The sequence below is a fragment of the Rhineura floridana genome, chromosome 14 (genome assembly GCF_030035675.1).
Source record: "Rhineura floridana isolate rRhiFlo1 chromosome 14, rRhiFlo1.hap2, whole genome shotgun sequence".
Taxonomy (NCBI): domain Eukaryota; kingdom Metazoa; phylum Chordata; class Lepidosauria; order Squamata; family Rhineuridae; genus Rhineura; species Rhineura floridana.
In genome coordinates, this window is record NC_084493.1 from 6,389,106 (window position 1) to 6,397,571 (window position 8,466).

The 8,466-nt window shown below is 43.3% G+C and overlaps 1 pseudogene; it reads left to right on the forward strand.

The window, feature by feature from the left end:
* Positions 1-5,352: 5,352 nt before the first annotated feature.
* Positions 5,353-5,471, forward strand: LOC133370091 (5S ribosomal RNA; annotated as a pseudogene).
* Positions 5,472-8,466: the final 2,995 nt, after the last annotated feature.

Below are 8,466 nucleotides of genomic sequence, written 5' to 3' on the forward strand. Positions count from 1 at the left end.
CTCCTGATATCCTTTTGTATATTTGTACTCGCTACCCCCACTCCTCCACTCCTTTAATCTTCTGTCTCCTAAACTGATCCTCCCCAGTTCCACACACGGACTCTACCGGCTGGTTTCCAGAAAGCCACAAATGGTAACTTGCCATTGTCGTTGCCTGCCTAGCAACTGAGAGGTGACATACAGAAGGTCTCCTTTTCATCCCATTTCCTCTTGATGAGGGGAAGGGGATCCTCCTGCGAGTCATTACCTGAAATAATACCATATGGTAAAATGTAAACAACATCTGCATATCCGTGTAATAATTTCATCTGTTTAATTAGTTCCAGCAAAAAGGTTTACCCTCTGAGGCCTTTTGCTGTCAGCTTCGTGCTCAGAGATCCATGGCCTGCTGTCAAGGCTGACAGTCATCTATTGTTTGCTCAGTGCCTTCCATCTCGCCATTTCATGTACGCGAGACTTCTCAGCTTGGTGGAGAGCTTGTCCCGACTCATGCAGATGTGCAAGGGGAAAGAGGAAGAGGAGGAAGAAAAAGAAGAGCTGTCATCCTGGCCCAGGGAAATTTAAAAATAAACCCTGTGACAGATCAGATCAGATTGCTTCGGGATTGAGTTTTGCCTTTGGACGGAAAGGGAGACATGCTTTTCACTGTTTACTGGAACAATGAGGGGAAGGAGAGAGAGAGAGAGAGAGAGAAGCCCAGTGCAGATGGTACTTAACAGTGTGCAATCAATGCATGGAGCAGGGATTTGGGTCATGGCAGCAGGATCCACCACCAACTTCCATTCATTGAATACGCCTTGTGCACAGAGTCTCTTCACATAAGAAGCCAGTGGAGGCTGATACATTAGGCTCCACCAACCTCAGTTTGCCCTTAGCCAGCCCGCACCTGCCTGTCTTTTTAGTTATATACTGCCAGTGCAGTGGGTGGCCCTGGATGCCAGCTTCCTCCTCCGAAGCCTCAGTGCTGCCTGTGTGGCACGCTTAGTTTGGCATTCCCTGTTATTGGGTCTGCCACCATCTCCTATTGGCCTCTCTGCCTTCTGCTCTAACAGTCCCAACTGGCACCAGCCACCACTATCCAGTGGCCTTCCTTTCCGTACACTTTGAAAGCCATGGCCGTCAACTGAATGGATGTTGGAACTCAGGGTTCACTTCTTATGAACCCTGGAAGTCATCCAAAGTACACTTTCATGCAGCATTCTGGAGTGGTAAGTTCACCAAAGAATGGAGAGGGAAAAGGGCACCCTTTCCCCCTTCTTTTTAAGCATGCCATCAAATTTTTCTTTGCAGCTTTCTCCATCCATTAAATGGCCACAGCTGCAGTTATTTTTATGCAGCCCTCAAACTGCTCCTTGAAAAAAAAAAAGAAAGGGAAAAAAAGGGAGAAAAAGTCAATTATACTTTTAAAGTCTATAATTGTTAGTCTTCTTGGGCTCAGATTCTCAAATTGTTTCTAATGGACATTAAAGGGGCAGAAAGGTTAATGGCCCAGCAGTGAGGTAAAACAGTTGGCCAAAGGAAGGTTAATTCATCAAAACAACTTCATGGCACAAATGTTCTCTTTCTCTGAATACATGACAGTCAACTCGGTATCAGAACCTGACTGTATGGATCAGCATTTGCCATTTTTATTGTTTCTTTAAAGCACACATGGACACACAATGTGCACACATACACCCCAACCACAAACAGGAAGCTATATTCCAAAAGCCTTGCTTCACCAAGCCTGACCTCAATGACCTTTCTTGTACATTTCTTTTTCTGTAGATTATTGCGATAAGAAAACCTCTGTGTCGCGACCCACTGGCGTCTGGTTAATCCGATGGCATTCATTGCATGTATTGTCCGTGATCAATAACTAATTATCAAAGTGGCATTCTTTTTCAAGAGTTCCTTCTCTTTTTGGGGGGGGGGAGGGAAGGGATGGAGGGAATGGCTTTTGGCTGAGCAATTTTTTTTTAAAAAAAAGAGGTTGCCACTTTGACATGGTTGTGAGTCTTTCAAAATCCAGTGGGCCATCCGATTGAATTACTGTCCTGAGCTAATTGATATAAATTTGAACAGAAGAATGCTTGTTAGTGTAGAATGCCCATCCAGGTTTCCTGGGGAAAGAAACGGCCAATGCTTTTCACAAAACATCCAAGCATGGCACCATCAGCAAAACAAGATGATTAAGAAATCAAAAGGTAGGAGAGGAGAAAAATCCAGACATTGGTTTTTGATTCCTCTCTTTAGGCTGAGCTAATGGGAAATGAACTGTGGAGGGTGCACCTGCAATGCCAATTGGATGCATTCATGAAAAAAATATTATTATTATTATTATTATTATTTATTTATTTATTTATTTTTAAAACTTATATACCGCCCGACTAGCAATAGCTCTCTGGGCGGTGAACATAGATACAATAAAATACAATATAATACAAAACATCAGTCTAAAATCAAATTTCACAATCTAAAAACAGCAAAGGCTAAAATCAAATTACAAACATTACAATCATTAACAAAAAATTAAAATGCCTCGGAGTAGAGAAAGGTTTTAACCTGGCGCCGAAAGGATGATAGTGTCGGCGCCAGGCGAACCTCCTTGGGGAGACTATTCCATAGTTCAGGGGCCACCACTGAGAAGGCCCTTGATCTTGTCACTGCCCTCCGGGCCTCCCTATGAGTCAGGACCCGGAGGAGGGCCTTCGTAGCAGACCGTAGTGTACGAGCCGGTTCATAGCGGGAGAGGCGTTCCGACAGATATTGAGGTCCCGCGCCGTATAAGGCTTTATAGGTTAATACCAACACTTTGAATTTGGCCCGGAAGCGTATTGGAAGCCAGTGCAAGTGGGCCAAAATAGGTGTTATATGGTCAGACCGCTTCGTTCTTGTTAGCAGTCTGGCCGCCGCATTTTGCACCAGCTGTAGCTTCCGAACCGTCTTCAGAGGTAGCCCTACGTAGAGCGCATTACAGTAATCCAAACGTCAGGTTACCAGAGCATGTACTACTGATGTAAGATCCTCCTTACTCAGGTAGGGACGTAGCTGGGCTACCAATCGAAGTTGGTAGAACGCATTCCGTGCCACAGAGGCTACATGAGCCTCAAGTGACAGGGAAGAGTCTAGAATGACTCCCAGACTACGAACCTGTTCCTTTAGGGGGAGTGTAACCCCATCCAGGACAGGATATGTATCCACCATCTGATTGGAAAAACCATCCACCAACAGCATCTCAGTCTTATCAGGATTGAGTCTCAGTTTGTTAGTTCTCATCCAGTCCATTGTCGCGTCCAGGCAATGGTTCAGCACATTGACCGCCTCACCTGAGGAAGATGAAAAGGAGAAGTAGAGCTGCGTATCATCAGCGTACTGGTGACAACGCACTCCAAAACTCCTGATGACCGCACCCAACGGCTTCATATAGATGTTAAAAAGCATGGGAGACAAAACCGAACCCTGCGGGACCCCACATTGGAGTACCCACGGTGTCGAGCAATGTTCCCCAAGTACTATCTTCTGGAGACGGCCTGCCAAATAGGAGCGGAACCACTGCCACACAGTGCCTCCAACTCCCAACTCCGCAAGCCTCTCCAGAAGGATACCATGGTCGATGGTATCAAAAGCCGCTGAGAGATCAAGGAGAATCAACAGAGTTACACTCCCTCTGTCTCTCTCCCGACATAGATCATCAAACAGGGCGACCAAGGCCGTCTCAGTGCCGAAACTGGGCCTGAAACCCGATTGAAATCGATCTAGATAATCGGTTTCATCCAATGGCGCCTGGAGCTATTATTATTATTATTATTATTATTATTATTATTAAATTTTGGCCAAAGGCCTTCAAGGTGGCTTACAAAGAAAAATAAACACAAGTATAAAAATACATCAATAAAAGCAATACAATCTACAAAAATTAAACTAAATAACAAATAACATTATTAAGAAAAAAATGTCCTTCTTCTTCTATGCAATCCTCACAAGGGTCTGTCTTGTCCTTTTGACCCTCCAGGAAGAGTTTATTGCACATTCCAAAGTGGGTGAAGTTGACTTGGCATTTGGACTTCTTGGTCATAGAGCACCCACTTGCCCAGGATGTATTCCATGTTGTTGTACACTGTGTTGTCGTCACGCCCCTGGTATGTCTGGATATGGCTGAAGCATTATTAGTATTAGTATTAGTATTAGTATTAGTATTAGTATTAGTATTAGTATTAGTATTAGTATTAGTAGTATTAGTAGTATTAGTAGTATTAGTATTAGTATTACAACAATAACAACAACAATAACAATAATAATAATGAAACTTCTTCAGCATTTTAGTGTGGATTTCTCCTAACATATTTGTGTATGAAGGTTTGACTCGTACACATTTTTGCAAGCAATTTCTCTTAATATAACGCATCTTTGTATGTTATTTTCACCAATACATTCCTTTTTATGCACATTTCCCCCTGATATATGTATTTTAGTAGACATTGTTCAGCACTACAAAATTTTGATACGTGTGATTTTTAAAGGATGGCTTTGTTTTTGTCCTCATTTTGTTTCAGAAAGTGTGAATTTGATAGATTTGGCTTCAAATGCGAACTGAATCAAATTCTCCCCCATTCCTATAAGCCCTTTAAATTGTTCTTTCCATGTAAAATGAATGAACCTGGGGGCGCTGCCCCTTTAGAACAGTTTATCCATTGACTCTGACAGAAATGAACATACTAACACAGCGTTTCCCAACTAGTGGGCCACCAGATGTTGTTGGACCACAATTCCCATCTTTCCTGACCATTGGCAATGCTGGCTGAGGCTGATGGGAGTTGTGGTCCAACAACATCTGGTGGCTCACTAGTTGGGAAAGGGTGTACTAACACAACCCAAGAGGGTAGGACTTTGCATCCAAGATCATGAGAGACTGGAGAGTATATGCCCAAACAAAAAAGTATGTTCAGAGGGTAATAGTCCTTATGTCATTTTAAATGTTGCCAAATTTTTAAATATTGTCATTGATACTAGGGCTAAAATGCTTGGAGATTAAAAGTCCATCTAGTAGTTACTTTTGTAATGTCTGGTTGATTATTTGAAATGGGTGCTGGATCAATAAACATATTTTTGTATATGCAATCTGATTCCTTATGCCCCACCTCTATCCCTGAGAATTTCTGATAGGGCACTTTTTGGGTTGCCTTTAAGGTTTGGTCAGCCTTGACCAAGGACCAAGCCTTTAATGTCACAGGCCCTGCCCTGTGGAACATCTCGCCAATAAAGTTTTGGCAGCAGTCATCCCTATTTCTTTCAGACATCTTTTAAAAACTGTATTGTTCAGACAGGCCTTGGGAACATTATTTACACACACACACAAACACACACACACACGACTATGGCCATACTACCCTGAACACGCCCGAAATTATCTGATCTCGGAAGCTAAGCAGGCTCAGGCCTGGTTAGTGCTTGGATGGGAGACAGCCTGGGAATACCGGGTGCTGTAGGCTAAGAGGAAGGCAATGGTAAACCATCTCTGAATACCTCTTACCATGAAAACCCTATAAATATATCCAAAAAAGATTCATCACACACATATGTATACCAACTAGTTTGTATTGATGTGTTATTGATGCTTGTACTGGTTTTATCCTAGTGTTGTGTTTTTATGTTGTACACTGCCTTCTTATGTTTCCTATGAAAGTTCAGTTTATAAATATATAAATAAATCAACAAGGGGCTGCCCTTGGGTCTGGTTCAGCTAGCATAGAAAGCTGCAATTAGACAGGTGATGGGAATAGACTACCGCCAACACATGGCATTTGTGTTAAAAGACCTGCACTGGCTTCTACCACTGGGCCAGGTTCAAGGTTCTTGTACTAGTGTACAAAGTCTTGAACCACTTTGGCCTGGGACATCTTAAGGACTGCCTTACCCTGCATATCCCAAGTCAATCCCTGAGATCATTTGGGGGAAGCACTATTAGTGCCCCCCTTGGACCAGAAGCACAACTCATGTCATCAAGGTGTCATGGGTTGTAGCGGGCGGAACTCCATGGATCCCCCTCCGATTGGAAATCTGGTAGGCACCATCCCTGCTAAGCTCCAGAGGTCAGCTTGGTTTCATTTCTGGAAGCCTTTGCACCATGAATGATCTCATGTTCTACTCTCTGATGTTTTACTCTATGTTTTAAATTTTGTATATTGTGTGTTTCAGTTTTTCTGAAAGTTGCTGTGAAGGCATATGGTGAAAAGTGGGGTATAAATTTCTTAAATAAGTCAAAAGATCCCTGCTGGTTCAGGCCAAAGGACTATCTAGGCCAGCATCCTCTTCTTACAGTGTCCAACCAGTTGGCAATGGGAAGCCCTCAAGCAGGACCTGAGTGCAATAGCAGCTCTCCCCACTTGCACTTCCCATCAACTAGTATTGGGAAGCATGTGGCCTCTAACAGTAGCACTAGGACATAGCCATTGTGGCTAGTAGCCACCAATAGCCTTATACTCCATGAATTTGTCTAATCCTCTTTTCAAGCCATCTAAGTTGGTGGCCATCGCAACCTCTTACAGGAGCAAATTTTATAGTTTCATTATGCACTGTGTGAAGAAGTACTTTCTTTTGTCTGTCTTGAATGTTCCAACATTCAGCTTCCTTGGAGCTCCCACAACCCTTTGGGTGCAAGACCAATTTCCCTCTTATGTCTTGTGAGCTGTATTGTACAGCTAGCTATGTCCCTGTACACAATGGGTTATGTAACTGGTTTTCTCTCTTCCTCAGTCTCCCCATCCCATCCCACTAAAAGCTGAACCATCTCAGCTTTGTTGAATTTCTTTCATTTTATGTATATTATTGATTGGAGACCTTTCCCCCCCCAATCTAAGAATGAGTGACAAGAACTTCTCTAAAGCAAAACAAGCTTAAGCATTCCCAGCTTGATTCCCATTAAGCATCATAAGACCATCACAATTTGACATTTATCTGGCAGCTTGCGATGTGAAAGACCAGGGAAGCTGGAATGAAGATGCTTGCTTGGTTCTCCACCGGGGCTGCTTTTACCAGGTTTGGGGTCAGGTGCGGTGACAGCCGAGTGGAAGCTGAAAGTCTCACTTCACTGCTGGCTTGAACTACGTTTGACCCCCCCAGGCTTCTAATGACTTCCTCCGAAATTGCAAGAATGCAGTTTTGCCCTTTATAGAATCAGAACGCCTTGCCATTCATGTCTAATTTTTAAGGAAAAGTTTAATTAAAATGCCCAGTGTGATCTAAGCCAGCTTTGGTACAGATATTCAAGGATTGCTTTGCTGGAGGCTTCTGCTTTTATTATTATTATTATTATTAAGCTTTTATTTATTTATTAAGATGCCACCCTTTAACCCTTCCTCCTCTCCATGACACAGATCCATATTGCCCCCACCCCCTTACAGAACTATGATACAAGACAACAGGTTGGGAACAGGAGCTCGGAAAAAAGCTCGAAATCTGCAACAAAGCAAACAAGCAAATATTGTGTGAGTGGGTGGGTGGGGGCACTGGATAAACTAGTGATGGGGAACCTCTTGCCTGGGGGCTGAAAGTTATCTGGCCTTTGGGATTGTCCCCAAGCCACACTCCCTTCCCTAGCCACACCACTTACAGTCCTAGCTACACACCCTCCTTGAGTGTTTGTGCCTGGCTGGAATGTGTCCTCAAACTCTGATGTCTCTTGCTTACTTGGGTGGAGGGTCAAGTGGGGTGTGTGAGTGTGTATAGAATACTGTCCAAAGTTAAAATTTACATTTGATGTTCCACCTCTGAAACAAGGGATCATCAAAAAGGTTATCAAGTCTTTGCACAATAAATCCTTATATTTATCCATACACAAAGATAAGAGGGCTAATTCTGGATCACAAGGAATTGTGTGACCGATTATGATACCACAGTTTTTATTTTATGTAAAAGAATCCAAAACTGCTGAACATTTGAACACTCCCACCACATATGGAACAGCATATTCCATATATGGAACAACCTAAGGAACAACATAGGCTTGTCTGCTAGGCTGGTAAGTGGGGCAGCCTGGTGGGACCACGTGTTACTGGTCCTGAAGCACTGCACTGGCTGCCTGTGAAGCCATTTGGGGGGAAAGGTTTCAGTACCTTGGACAGCTCCATAAAACTTCAAATTAAAACCCAGAGTGGATTCCACCAGCCACCGGCAGCAATAGTCTAATCCATGTTGTCCCCCCTCACCCTCCATCTTATACATGAATGGTGCAGCCAAATGAGTAAAGAAACATGGCTCCCCATGTCATGTCTGCTTTGATTCTTAGTAAGTTGTCTCATTTTCCAAATCAACCTAAGCCAGGGTCAGTTACAGCCCACATCCCACTCCCCTCCACCTCAGTTGTCTTGAAACCTTTCCATCATGAAAGAAGGGCTCAGGGTTTAATGGACAAGCATGATCTTTGTATGCACAAGGTCTCGAGTTCAGTCCCCAATATCTCCAGTTAAAATAATCTCAGGTGGCAGG